Below are 15,000 nucleotides of genomic sequence, written 5' to 3'. Positions count from 1 at the left end.
GGCAGCGCATCAAAGGTGCGCAACGCTGGTGCGAACCTGGGAGCGCTCCGATGTGTGCTCCAAGGTGTGGCGTGCACGAAGTCGGACCCCGGTTTGCCCCGGGTGCGCACCTCGCGTGCACCTTGGTGCGCACACCTTGGCTGGGTTGCGCGCCCTGGTGGGCACCATGGTGCGCACCAAGGAGCGCTCCGAAGTGTGCTCCAAGGTGCGGCGTGCACGAAGTCGGAGCCCGGTTTGCCCCGGGTGCGCACCTCGCGTGCACCTTCGCCGCGGTGGGCACCATGGCGTGCACGAAGTCGGAGCCCGGTTTGCCCCGGGTGCGCACCTCGCGTGCACCTTCGCCGGGGTGGGCACCTTGGTGTGCAGACCTTGGCTGGGTTGCGCGCCCTGGTGGGCACCATGGTGCGCACCAAGGAGCGCTCCGAAGTGTGCTCCAAGGTGCGGCCTGCACGAAGTCGGAGCCCGGTTTGCCCCGCGTGTGCACCTCGGGTGGGCACCTTGGTGCGCATGCCTTGCCTGGGCTGCGCACCAGGGCGGGCTCAAGATGGCACCCGCGTTCCTTTTTTTTCACTATCTTTCAAAACGGAAATTTTAAAATCTCATTTTTGTTTGCCTTTTTCTGGAAATTAGTGAAGGCAGCGCATCAAAGGTGCGCACCTCGCTGCCCACCACGGTGCGCAACGCCGGTGGGCACCCGGGAGTGCTTCGAAGTGTGCTCCAAGGTGCTGCGTGCACGTTGTCGGAGCCCGGTTTGCCCCGGGTGCGCACCTCGCGTGCACCTTCGTCGGGGTGGGCACCTTGGCTGGGTTTGCCCCGGCTGCGCTCCGAAGCGGGGTTATTGGAGCGCCGCCTCTTTTTTTGTCGGAGCGTTTGGTGGGGTTTCTCGCATTGGCTCTTCCGAGGCCCGGTTGCCACCCTGGCGCGCACGAAGTCGGAAGTAGGGTTAATTGCCCGGGTGCGCACCTTTGCCAGGGTGGGCACCTTACCTGGGCTGCGCACCAGGGCGGGCTCAAGATGGCACGCGCGTTCCGTTTTTTTCACTATCTTTCAAAACGGAAATTTTAAAATCTCCTTTTTTTTTTGCCTTTTCTGGAAATTAGTGAAGGCAGCGCATCAAAGGTGCGCACCTCGCTGCCCACCTTGGTGTGCTCTGAGGTGCGCACCCGGGAGCGCTACGAAGTGTGCTCCAAGGTGCGGCGTGCACGTTGTCGGAGCCCGGTTTGCCCCGGGTGCGCACCTCGCCTGCACCTTGGCCGGGGTGGGCACCTTGGCTGGGTTTGCCCAGGGTGCGCTCCGAAGCGGGGTTACTGGAGCGCCCCCTCTTTTTTTGTCAGAGCGTTTGGTGGGGTTTCTCGCATTGGCTCTTCCCAGGCCCGGTTGTTGGGTGCGCTCCCACCCTGGCGCGCGCGAAGTTGGAAGTTGGGTTAATTGCCCGGGCGCGCACCTTCGCCAGGGTGGGCACCTTGGTGCGCACACCTTGGCTGGGCTGCGCACCAGGGCGGGCTCAAGATGGCACCAGCATTCCCTTTTTCTCACTATCTTTCAAAACGGAAATTTTAAAATCTCGTTTTTTTTTTGCCTTTTATGGAAATTAGTGAAGGCATCGCATCAAAGGTGCGCACCTCGCTGCCCACCTTGGTGTGCTCCGAGGTGCCCACCACGGTGCGCAACGCCGGTGCGAACCCGGGAGCGCCCCGATGTGTGCTCCAAGGTGCGGCGTGCACGAAGTCGGACCCCGGTTTGCCCCGGGTGCGCACCTCGCGTGCACCTTGGTGCGCACACCTTGGCTGGGTTGCGCGGCCTGGTGGGCACCATGGTGCGCACCAAGGAGCGCTCCGAAGTGTGCTCCAAGGTGCGGCGTGCACGAAGTCGGAGCCCGGTTTGCCCCGGGTACGCACCTCGCGTGCACCTTCGCCGGGGTGGGCACCTCGGCTGGGTTGCGCGCCCTGGTGCGCACCAAGGAGCGCTCCGAAGTGTGCTCCAAGGTGCGGCGTGCACGAAGTCGGAGCCCGGTTTGCCCCGGGTGCGCACCTTCGCCGCGGTGCGCACCATGGCGTGCACGAAGTCGGAGCCCGGTTTGCCCCGGGTGCGCACCTCGCGTGCACCTTCGGCGGGGTTGCGCGCCCTGGTGGGCACCATGGTGCGCACCAAGGAGCGCTCCGAAGTGTGCTCCAAGGTGCGGCGTGCACGAAGTCGGAGCCCGGTTTGCCCCGGGTGCGCACCTCGCGTGCACCTTCGGCGGGGTTGCGCGCCCTGGTGGGCACCATGGTGCGCACCAAGGAGCGCTCCGAAGTGTGCTCCAAGGTGCGGCGTGCACGAAGTCGGAGCCCGGTTTGCCCCGGGTGCGCACCTCGCGTGCACCTTCGCCGCGGTGGGCACCATGGCGTGCACGAAGTCGGAGCCCGGTTTGCCCCGGGTGCGCACCTCGCGTGCACCTTCGCCGGGGTGGGCACCTCGGCTGGGTTGCGCGCCCTGGTGCGCACCAAGGAGCGCTCCGAAGTGTGCTCCAAGGTGCGGCGTGCACGAAGTCGGAGCCCGGTTTGCCCCGGGTGCGCACCTCGCGTGCACCTTCGCCAGGGTGGGCACCTCGGTGCGCACACCTTCTCAATGTTTTCTTGCCTTTTCTGGAAATTGGTGAAGGCAGCGCATCAAAGGTGCGCACCTCGGTGTGCTCCGAGGTGCGAACCCGAGAGCGCTCCGAGGTGCCCACGAAGTCGAAAGTCGGGTTAATTGCATTGTTTTCCCCGGGTGCGCTCCGAGGTGCGCAACATCGGCGCGCACCAAGGAGGGCTCCGAAGTGTGCTCCAAGGTGCGCACGATGGCGTGCACCTCTGGTGCGCACGATTCGGAGCTCGGTTTGACCGGGGTGCGCACACCTTGGCTGGGTTGCGCACCTTTTGTGCGCTCCAAGGTGCGCACGAAGTCGGAGCTCGGTTTGCCCCGGGTGCGCACCTTCGCCAGGGTGCGCACCTTGATGCGCACGCCTTGGCTGGGCTGCGCACCTTGGTGGGCGCCATGGTGCGCACCTTTCGTGCGCTCCAAGGTGCGCACGAAGTCGGAGCTCGGTTTGCCCCGGGTGCGCACCTTGGTGGGCGCCATGGTGCACTCCGAGGTGCCCAAGATTGGTGCGCACCAAGGAGCGCTCCGAAGTGCGCTCCAAGGTGCGCGCGAAGTCGAAAGTTGGGTTAATTGTCCGGTTTGCCTCGGGTGCGCACCTTGCGTGCACCTTCGCCAGGGTGGGCGCCTTGGTGCGCACACCTTGGCTGGGCTGCGCACACCTTGGCACCCGCGTTTCCTTCATTTTAAATTTTTTTTTTTTACAATCTCTCAAGTGGGAAATTCTATAATCTCAACTTTTTTTGCCTTTTCAGGAAACTTTTGAATGGAGCGCATCATTGGTGCGCTCCGAAGTGTGCTCCAAAGCTCTCTCCAGCTGCGTGCACCTGCCCCGGCCGCGCACCCGGCCCCGCCCAGCTTCGCTCACCTGTCCCGGGCGTCTGGTGCGGAACCTTAGAGTAAGAAACATCACCGTGCACCTTGGCCAACGTGCGCGACTCGACCGAGCGCGCACTGGCCGAGGTGCACACCGATTTCACCTGGGTGCGCGCGCAGCACCTCGGGCGCACCGGGGTGCGCGCACAACGCCCGGGTTGCACCGTGGCCTGTGTGCTCGGGGCGCCTCGGGTGCGCGCTCGGTGTCGCCCCCGCGCGCGCGGTAGTGCGGGCAGCGCACCCCGGCCCGGCCCGGCCCCGACGAGAACGCAAACGGGCAAAAGGTTTATTCAAATAGCATTGCGACGCCCGGCGAAAAACTAAAAAAGGGTGCAACACCGGGACTTCCCGGGAGGTCACCCATCCCAGTACTACTCCGGCCCAAGCGCGCTTAACTGCGGAGTTCTGATGGGATCCGGTGCACTAACGCTGGTATGATCGCACCCGTTATGAGCTTGTCGCAGTGTGTACTTAGCAAACCGCGACCCACGTGCGAATCCACCCCGGCCACCCACCCCCGTCGAGGTGCACACCCTCCCTCGCGAAGTGCGCCCCGTTCGCCAAGTGTGAGCCCTGCCCGGGTGCGCGCACCTTGCTAGGGCGTCGGGTGTGCACCCGGCCCGGCCTACGTGCGTGCACCTGGAGGGGGCGTCGTGTGCGTGCAGTGTCCCGTCTGCAACGCGGTGCCCACACACCACCTCGGGCGCAACGACCTGCGCTCACATGTGGGCCGAGTGCACCTTGGTGCATGTTCGGGGCGCCTCGGGTGCACGCTCGATCTTGCCCCGGTGCACCAAGGCGCTCGGTTTGCCCCGGGTGCGCACTTGGTGCAAGGTGGGCACCCAAAATAGGGATCAAGCACCAAAACACAAGTTTCGGGATGCAAAATGGGACCCAAGGACCACAAATGCGTTCCAAGACCCATGATGGGTCCACGAGAACAAAAATGTGTTCCGAGACTTAATAAACAAATATTGGGTTTTAGGAGAAGAAACATGCTCTGATGCCCAAAACGAGAATCGACCCCGAAAAGGCCACAGGCCAAAAGTGGGATGCGAGACAAAAAAAAATGGGACCCGAGGACCAAAATTGGGTTCCCAGGTCGAAGACAGGGCAACCGGACAAGAAACGACCTCTAAGGCTCGAAATGAGTCCCGACGACTAAAACTTGACAAGAAGCACCCATCAGGCACCCAACTCGACACCCATGGGATGCCGACCCACCCGGGCTTCCACCTAGCACACCTTGGCACCCACCCACCCTCGCACCCAACCTCGCACCCAACTTAGCACCTTTGAACCCACATTGGCACTCACCCTGACCCTGGCACCTTGGAACCCACATTGGCACTCACCTTGACCCTGGCACCCACCTTTGCACTCACCTTGGGACCCACCCTGGCTCCCACCTCGGCACCCACCCAGACACCCACCTTGGTTCCTTGGCACCCACCTTGGATCCTTGGCACCCACCCCGACACCCACCTTGGCACGCAACTTGGCTACTTGCCACCCACCTTGGCTCCTTGACGCCCACCCCGACAACCACCCCGTGACCTACCCTGGCTAGGGTTGGTGCACACCCACCCTGGTGCCCACCTTGGCACCCACCCTATGACCCACCTTGGCACGCACCTTAGTACCCACCCCGTTACCCACCCTAGGACCCACCCCGTGACCCACCTTGGCCAGGGTGGGTGCACCCACCCTGGTGCCCACCTTGGCACCCACCCATCCTAGCACCCAGCCTGTGACCGGGCTTGGAACCCAACCTTGCACCCGCACCCGTCTTGGCCAGTGTGGGTGCGCACCCATCCTGGCACCCACGTTGTGACACACCCTTTAACCCACGCACCCTAGCACCCACGTTGGCACCCACCTTGGAACCCAACCTAGCAACTTGGCACCCACCCCGTGACCCACCTTGGCATCCACCATAGCAGTCGCCGACTTGGCACCCACCTCGGCACCCACCTTGACACTTGTGGACCCACCTTGCCACTCACCCTAGCATCGACCCATCCTAGCACCCACCCTGGCACCTTTGCACCCTAGCACTCACCCATCCTAGCACCTAACCTGTGACCCACCTTGACACTCACCCTCGCACCCACCTTGGAACCCAACCTAGCACCCACCCACCCTGACACCAACCCTAGCACCTACCCACCCTTGCACCCACCCTGTGACCCATCTTGGCACCCACCCATCCTACCACTCAACCTATCACCCACCTTCTCACCCACCTTGGCATCCACCTTAGCACCCACCCACACTGGCACCTTGGCACCCACCTCGGGCAAGGTGGGTGCACACCCACCCTGGCACCCAATTTAGAACCCACCGAGCATGTTACCCACCTTGGCACCCACATTGCAGCCCACCCTAGTACCCACCCTATGACCCACATTGGCATCCACACCCTAGCACCCAGGCACCTCGACACCCGCCTTGACACCCACCCTAGCACTGAACCTGTGACCCACCTTGGAACTCACCCTAGAACCCACCCACCCTGTGAACCACCTTGGCATCCACCTTAGCACCCACCCACCTTGGCACCCACTCTAGCACTCACCCATCCTAACACCCAACTTGTTACCCACCTTGGCACCCGCCCTCGCGTCCACCTTGAAACCCACCCTAGCACCCACCCACGCAGGAGCCCACCTTGGCACCCAACCTAACACCCACGCATCCTGGCACCCAACTTGTGACCCACCTTGGAACCCACCCTAGTACCCACCTTTGAACCCACTATATCACCAACCCACCTTGGCACCCACCCTATGACCCTCTTTGGAATCCACCCTAGCACGCACCCACCCTGGCACCCACCATGGAGCGCACCCTAGCACCCACCCACCTCGGCACGCACCTCAACACCCACCTTGGTGTGCGCACTGCGCCAACCTCTCAAAGACCCTATGTGGTGCGCTCCAAAGTGTACACCTTTGGTGCGCTCCAAGGTGCGCACCTTTGGTGCACACCGAGGTGCACACCAAAGTGTGCACCGAGGTGAGCACCAAAGTGCACTCCAGGGTGCACACCAAGGCGTGCACCTTTGGTGCGGTCAATGCAAACGAATTCGGAAGTTGGGGTCGATGTCCTAATCGCTGCTGCAGACTACACGTATGAGAATCGGACAAATAGCTTTATATAGGGGAGGTGTTGCGTTTGATGGGTCGACTCCCCTGGTTGTGTGCACTGCACCAACTTCAAAGACCCTGTCTTGTTTAAGAAGTCAAAAGTTGGGGTGGATGTCCTAATCATTGCTGCAGTCTACGCATGTATGAGAATCAGACAAATAGCTTATATAGGGGAGGTGTTGCATTCGGTGGGTTGACTCCCCTGGTTGTGCGCACTGCGCCAACCTCAAAGACCCCGCATAGCAGAAGAAGTCGGAAGTCGGATTTTGGTGAGCACCAAGGCGTGCACCTTTGGTGCGGTCAACGCAGACGAATTCAGAAGTTGGGGTGGATGTCCTAATCGTTGTTGCAGGCTACACATGTATGAGAATCAGACAAATAGCTTATATAGGGGAGGTGTTGGGTTTGATGGGTCAACTCCCTTGGTTGTGCGCATTACGCCAACCTCAAAGACCTTGTTTTCGTTAAGAAGTCAAAAGTTGGGGTCAATGTCCTAATGGCTCCTGCAGGCTACACATGTATGAGAATCGGACAAATAGCTTATATAGGGGAGGTGTTGGGTTTGATGGGTCGACTCCCCTGGTTGTGCGCATTACGTCAACCTCAAAGACCTTGTTTTCGTTAAGAAGTCAAAAGTTGGGGTCGATGTCCTAATTGCTCCTGTAGACTACACATGTATGAGAATCAGACAAATAGCTTATATAGGGGAGGTGTTGGGTTTGATGGGTTGACTCCCCTAGTTGTTCGCATTACACCAACCTCAAAGACCTTGTTTTCGTTTAGAAGCCGAAAGTTGGGGTCGATGTCCTAATTGCTCCTGCAGGCTACGCATGTATGAGAATCAGACAAATAGCTTATATAGGGGAGGTGTTGGGTTTGATGGGTCGACTCCCCTGGTTGTGCGCATTGCGCCAACCTCAAAGACCCTGCATTGCGGATGAAGTCGAAAGTCAGAGTTTGGTGTGCTACAAGGTGTGGTCGAAGGTGCTCACCTAGGTGTGCACCTTTGGAGCACAGGAAAAGTGCCCTCCAAAAGTGCGCACCTTTGGAGTGCACAAAAGTGCCCTCCAAAAGTGCGCACCTTTGGAGCGCAGAAAAGTGCCCTCCAAAAAGTGCCCTCCAAAAGTGCGCACCTTTGGAGCGCAGAAAAGTGCCCTCCAAAAAGTGCCCTCCAAAAGTGCGCACCTTTGGAGCGCAGAAAAGTGCCCTCCAAAAAGTGCCCTCCAAAAGTGCGCACCTTTGGAGCGCAGAAAAGTGCCCTCCAAAAAGTGCCCTCCAAAAGTGCGCACCTTTGGAGCGCAGAAAAGTGCCCTCCAAAAAGTGCCCTCCAAAAGTGCGCACCTTTGGAGCGCAGAAAAGTGCCCTCCAAAAAGTGCCCTCCAAAAGTGCGCACCTTTGGAGCGCAGAAAAGTGCCCTCCAAAAAGTGCCCTCCAAAAGTGCGCACCTTTGGAGCGCAGAAAAGTGCCCTCCAAAAAGTGCCCTCCAAAAGTGCGCACCTTTGGAGCGCAGAAAAGTGCCCTCCAAAAAGTGCCCTCCAAAAGTGCGCACCTTTGGAGCGCAGAAAAGTGCCCTCCAAAAGTGCGCACCTTTGGAGCGCACAAAAGTGCCCTCCAAAAGTGCGCACTTTTGGTGCGCACCAAGGCGCTGGTTCGGTCGTTGCAGGCGAGTTCGGAAGTTGGGGTCGATGTCCTGAGCGGAGGTGCAAACTACACAGGTGTCGGAATCGGACAAATAGCTTATATAGGGGAGGTGTATGCTTCGATGGGTCGACTCCCCAGGTTGAGCGCACCGCGCCAACCTCAAAGACCCTACGGTATGGATGAAGTCGGAAGTTGGGTCCGATGACCGATTCGATTAGTAGGTATGCTCATGAGGTCGGAATTTGGGTCCGATGACCTGCCATGTGCAGGAAGGCGAATGTTGACACTGTGCGTTGCAAGGTGCACACCAAGGCGCTGGTGCGGTCTTTTTAGTCGAGTTCGGAAGTTGGGGTCGATGTCCTGATCGGAGGTGCAAGCTACACAGGTGTGGGAATCGGACAAATAGCTTATATAGGGGAGGTGTATGCTTCGTTGGGTCGACTCCCCGGGTTGAGCGCACCGCGCCAACCTCAAAGACCCTACGGTATGGATGAAGTCGGAAGTTGGGTCCGATGACCGATTCGATATGTAGGCATACTCGCGAGGTCGGAATTTGGGTCCGATGACCTGCCACGTGCAGGAAGGCGAATGTTGGCACTGTGCGTTGCAAGGTGCGCACCAAGGCGCTGGTTCGGTCGTTGGAGGCGAGTTCGGAAGTTGGGGTCGATGTCTTGATCGGAGGTGCAAACTACACAGGTGTGGGAATCGGACAAATAGCTTATATAGGGGAGGTGTATGCTTCGTTGGGTCGACTCCCCGGGTTGAGCGCACCGCGCCAACCTCAAAGACCCTACGGTATGGATGAAGTCGGAAGTTGGGTCCGATGACCGATTCGATATGTAGGCATACTCGCGAGGTCGGAATTTGGGTCCGATGACCTGCCATGTGCAGGAAGGCGAATGTTGGGACTGTGCGTCGCAAGGTGCGCACCAAGGCGCTGGTGCCGTCGTTGCAGTCGAGTTCGGAAGTTGGGGTCGATGTCCTGGTCAGAGGTGCAAACTACACAGGTGTGGGAATCGGACAAATAGCTTATATAGGGGAGGTGTATGCTTCGATGGGTCGACTCCCTGGGTTGAGCGCACCGCGCCAACCTCAAAGACCCTACAGTATGGATGAAGTCGGAAGTTGGGTCCGATGACCGATTCGATACGTAGGCATATTGGCGAGGTCTGAATTTGTGTCCGATGACCTGCCATGCGCAGGAAGGCGGAATTTGGGTCCGATGACCGAGTTGATGGCGTGCCATGCGCAGAAAGGCGGAATTTGGGTCCGATGACCGAGTTGATGTTGATGGCCCGCCATGCACAGGAAGGCGGAATTTGGGTCCGATGACCGATTTGAAGGCGTGCCATACGCAAAAAGGCGGAGTTTGGGTCCGATGACCGAGTTGATATTGATGGCCCGCCATGCGCAGGAAGGCGGAATTTGGGTCCGATGACCTGACATACGCATGGAGTCCGACTCGGGGGCCGATGTTCGATTCGATGACTTGCATTGTGGGTAAAGTCGGAAGTTGTGGTCTTTGACCCGATTCGATGACCAGACTTCGGCTGCTTGAGAATCGGACAAATAACTTATATAGGGGAGGTAGTGTTCTCGAGCATCCTCCCCCCGTGCCCGTTTATGTCGATTGATGCTGGTGCTCGACTGGTTGGAGCGCTCGGATGCAAAAATCTTGCACCAGGATTTATCGATTGTGATGGACACGGCAAGTCTCCTGATTGCTATGCAGGAGCTCATCGTGAATCTCTATGCGGCCTTGGTATGGACTCGACCTGCGGAATGGTTCGGCAATGGTAGTCGCTCCAACACGTCCTTGCAATGGCCACAGAGGTGATTCGACTAGAGCTCCAGTCTAGCTTTTGGGTTGCTTGGCGGACTGGTATAGCCGCGATCGAGTTCCGGCCATGAACGTTTTAGATAGCTCTTGGGCTTTCTGGGACGGAAGTCGGAAGTTTGGGCTGTTGTCCGATTTGATGACCATTCTTCGGATGTGTGAGAATCGGACAAATAACTTATATAGGGGACTGTGTTGTCTCACGCAGCCCCCTCCGTGCCCCTCTATCTCGACCGATGTTGGTGCTTGAAAGGGTTGGGATCGCTCGGATTTATAAACGTGCACCACCATTTGTCGAGTGTGAGGGACGCGGCAGGTCTCCTAAATGCTATGCGGGCGCTCTCTGAGAATCTCTATCCGGCCTCGACACAGACTAGTCTTGCTGAATGGTTTGGCACTGGTAGTCGATCCAACACGTCGTTGTTGTGGCCGCCTAGGCGATTCGATTCGAGCCCCCGTCTAGCTTTTGGGTTGCTTGGCGGATTTTGCCCTATCCGCAAGTGAGCTCGGTCCCTAAACGTTCGAGAAACCCGATTGCTATGCGCCGACTCTCTTTCTTGCGAGCCTCCATCTAGCTTTTGGGTCTCTACGGAACGGAAGTCGGAATCTGGGACCGTTGTTTGATTCGACGAGGCAGACTACGGTTGTGCGAGAATCGGACAAATAACTTATATAGGGGAGGTGTTGACTGGAGCATTCTCCCCCGTGCCCCTCTAACTCGACCAATGCTGGCGCTCGAACGGTGGTAGCGCTCGGATTTTCATTGAGCGCCAGCATTGGTCGATTTAGAGGGGCATGCGAGATTCCCGAATGCTATGCGAGGGCTCTAACGGAAATGTCTATTGGTTTCGGTATGGATGCAATTGCGAGTGGTTCGGCAAAGGTAGTCGTTCCGATGCGTCCATGTCGTGGCCAAATCGATAATTCGATTTGAGCCCTCGTATAGCATTTGGGTCTCTCGATGTGATTCCGCATTCCAGTCCCTTTGGGCACTGCTTGAGCCGCATCCCAGGGGGTTCCCTTCCCAATAATCTGCCTCGCAACCCGATTGCTATGCGGTGAGGCTCCTCGGCCGCCTCGGAACTATCTGTGTATCAGACGCATCGCGGGATAAGGGGTTGGCAACGGTAGTCGCCCCAAGCGCGTCCGATGCTTGGACCATTCCGAGGCGGCCCTGAAGCCTCTTCCGTCTAGCCGTTGGGTCCTTCTCGCCGCATCCCTCGCCTCGCACCCCGATTGCTATGCGGTGAGGCTCCTCGGCCGCCTCGGAACTATCTGTGTATCGGACGCGTCGCGGGATAAGGGGTTGTCACTGGTAGTCGCCCCAAGCGCGTCCGATGCTTGGACCATTCCGAGGCGGCCCTGAAGCCTCTTCCGTCTAGCCGTTGGGTCCTTCTCGCCGCATCCCTCGCCTTGCACCCCGATTGCTATGCGGTGAGGCTCCTCGGCCGCCTCGGAACTATCTGTGTATCGGACGCGTCGCGGGATAAGGGGTTGTCACTGGTAGTCGCCCCAAGCGCGTCCGATGCTTGGACCATTCCGAGGCGGCCCTGAAGCCTCTTCCGTCTAGCCGTTGGGTCCTTCTCGCCGCATCCCTCGCCTCGCACCCCGATTGCTATGCGGTGAGGCTCCTCGGCCGCCTCGGAACTATCTGTGTATCGGACGCGTCGCGGGATAAGGGGTTGTCATTGGTAGTCGCCCCAAGCGCGTCCGATGCTTGGACCATTCCGAGGCGGCCCTGAAGCCTCTTCCGTCTAGCCGTTGGGTCCTTCTCGCCGCATCCCTCGCCTCGCACCCCGATTGCTATGCGGTGAGGCTCCTCGGCCGCCTCGGAACTATCTGTGTATCGGACGCGTCGCGGGATAAGGGGTTGTCACTGGTAGTCGCCCCAAGCGCGTCCGATGCTTGGACCATTCCGAGGCGGCCCTGAAGCCTCTTCCGTCTAGCCGTTGGGTCCTTCTCGCCGCATCCCTCGCCTCGCACCCCGATTGCTATGCGGTGAGGCTCCTCGGCCGCCTCGGAACTATCTGTGTATCGGACGCGTCGCGGGATAAGGGGTTGTCACTGGTAGTCGCCCCAAGCGCGTTCGATGCTTGGACCATTCCGAGGCGGCCCTGAAGCCTCTTCCGTCTAGCCGTTGGGTCCTTCTCGCCGCATCCCTCGCCTCGCACCCCGATTGCTATGCGGTGAGGCTCCTCGGCCGCCTTGGAACTATCTGTGTATCGGACGCGTCGCGGGATAAGGGGTTGTCACTGGTAGTCGCCCCAAGCGCGTCCGATGCTTGGACCATTCCGAGGCGGACCCGAAGCCTCTTCCGTCTAGCCGTTGGGTCCTTCTCGCCGCATCCTTCGCCTCGCACCCCGATTGCTATGCGGTGAGGCTCCTCGGCCGCCTCGGAACTATCTGTGTATCGGACGCGTCGCGGGATAAGGGGTTGTCACTGGTAGTCGCCCCAAGCGCGTCCGATGCTTGGACCATTCCGAGGCGGACCCGAAGCCTCTTCCGTCTAGCCGTTGGGTCCTTCTCGCCGCATCCCTCGCCTCGCACCCCGATTGCTATGCGGTGAGGCTCCTCGGCCGCCTTGGAACTATCTGTGTATCGGACGCGTCGCGGGATAAGGGGTTGTCACTGGTAGTCGCCCCAAGCGCGTCCGATGCTTGGACCATTCCGAGGCGGACCCGAAGCCTCTTCCGTCTAGCCGTTGGGTCCTTCTCGCCGCATCCCTCGCCTCGCACCCCGATTGCTATGCGGTGAGGCTCCTCGGCCGCCTTGGAACTATCTGTGTATCGGACGCGTCGCGGGATAAGGGGTTGTCACTGGTAGTCGCCCCAAGCGCGTCCGATGCTTGGACCATTCCGAGGCGGACCCGAAGCCTCTTCCGTCTAGCCGTTGGGTCCTTCTCGCCGCATCCCTCGCCTCGCACCCCGATTGCTATGCGGTGAGGCTCCTCGGCCGCCTTGGAACTATCTGTGTATCGGACGCGTCGCGGGATAAGGGGTTGTCACTGGTAGTCGCCCCAAGCGCGTCCGATGCTTGGACCATTCCGAGGCGGCCCCGAAGCCTCTTCCGTGTAGCCGTTGGGTCCTTCTCGCCGCATCCCTCGCCTCGCACCCCGATTGCTATGCGGTGAGGCTCCTCGGCCGCCTCGGAACTATCTGTGTATCGGACGCGTCGCGGGATAAGGGGTTGTCACTGGTAGTCGCCCCAAGCGCGTCCGATGCTTGGACCATTCCGAGGCGGCCCCGAAGCCTCTTCCGTGTAGCCGTTGGGTCCTTCTCGCCGCATCCCTCGCCTCGCACCCCGATTGCTATGCGGTGAGGCTCCTCGGCCGCCTTGGAACTATCTGTGTATCGGACGCGTCGCGGGATAAGGGGTTGTCACTGGTAGTCGCCCCAAGCGCGTCCGATGCTTGGACCATTCCGAGGCGGACCTGAAGCCTCTTCCCTCTAGCCGTTGGGGCTTTCTCGCCGCATCCCTCGCCTCGCACCCTGATTGCTATGCTGTGAGGCTCCTCGGCCGCCTTGGAACTATCTGTGTATCGGACGCATCGCGGGATAAGGGGTTGGCAGTGGTAGTCGCCCCAAGCGCATCCGATGCTTGGACCATTCCGAGGCGGCCCTGCAGCCTCTTCCGTCTAGCCGTTGGGGCCATCTCGCCGCATCCCCCACCTCGCACCACGATTGCTATGCGGTGAGGCTCCTTGGCCGCCTCGGAACTATCTGTGTATCGGACGCATCGCGGGATAAGGGGTTGTCACTGGTAGTCGCCCCAAGCGCGTCCGATGCTTGGACTATTCCGAGGCGGCCCTGCAGCCTCTTCCGTCTAGCCGTTGGGGCCATCTCGCTGCATCCCCCACCTCCTCGGCCGCCTCGGAACTATCTGTGTATCGGACGCATCGCGGGATAAGGGGTTGGCAGTGGTAGTCGCCCCAAGCGCGTCCGATGCTTGGACTATTCCGAGGCAGCCCTGCAGCCTCTTCCGTCTAGCCTTTGGGGCCATCTCGCCGCATCCCTCGCCTCGCACCCCGATTGCTATGCGGTGAGGCTCCTCGGCCGCCTGGGAACTATCTTCGTATCGGACGCATCGCGGGATAAGGGGTTGTCACTGGTAGTCGCCCCAAGCGCGTCTGATGCTTGGACTATTCCGAGGCGGCCCTGTGGCCTCTTCCGTCTAGCCGTTGGGGCCATCTCGCCGCATCCCCCACCTCGCACCCCGATTGCTATGCGGTGAGGCTCTTCGGCCGCCTTGGAACTATCTTCGTATCGGACGCATCGCGGGATAAGGGGTTGTCACTGGTAGTGGCCCCAAGCGCGTCCGATGCTTGGACTATTCCGAGGCGGCCCTGCAGCCTCTTCCGTCTAGCCGTTGGGGCCATCTCGCCGCATCCCCCACCTCGCACCCCGATTGCTATGCGGTGAGGCTCCTCGGCCGCCTTGGAACTATCTTCGTATCGGACGCATCGCGGGATAAGGGGTTGTCACTGGTAGTCGCCCCAAGCGCGTCCGATGCTTGGACTATTCCGACGCGGCCCTGTGGCCTCTTCCGTCTAGCCGTTGGGGCCATCTCGCCGCATCCCCCACCTCGCACCCCGATTGCTATGCGGTGAGGCTCCTCGGCCGCCTTGGAACCATCTTCGTATCGGACGCATCGCGGGATAGGGGGCTGTCACTGGTAGTCGCCCCAAGCGTGTCCGATGCTTGGACCATTCCTAGGCGGCCCTGAAGCCTCTTCCGTCTAGCCGTTGGGGCCTTCCCGCCCCATCCCTCGCCTCGCACCCCCGATTGCTATGCGGTGAGGCTCCTCGGCCGCCTTGGAACCATCTGTGTATCGGACGCATCGCGGGATAAGGGGTTGGCACTGGCAGTCGCCCCAAGCGCGTCC

At 60.2% G+C, this 15,000-nt stretch overlaps 1 non-coding gene across 1 annotated transcript; it reads right to left on the bottom strand.

The window, feature by feature from the left end:
- Positions 1-3,819: 3,819 nt before the first annotated feature.
- LOC131870650 (5S ribosomal RNA) lies at positions 3,820-3,938 on the bottom strand. Its single transcript, XR_009368955.1, has one exon. It is a non-coding gene; the product is annotated as a 5S ribosomal RNA (ribosomal RNA).
- Between the last annotated feature and the right edge of the window lie 11,062 nt (positions 3,939-15,000).

The sequence above is a fragment of the Cryptomeria japonica genome, unplaced genomic scaffold (assembly GCF_030272615.1).
Source record: "Cryptomeria japonica unplaced genomic scaffold, Sugi_1.0 HiC_scaffold_340, whole genome shotgun sequence".
NCBI lineage: Eukaryota > Viridiplantae > Streptophyta > Pinopsida > Cupressales > Cupressaceae > Cryptomeria > Cryptomeria japonica.
The sequence above is the reverse complement of the archived record's forward strand: the minus strand, read 5'-3'. Positions and strand labels throughout refer to the sequence as shown.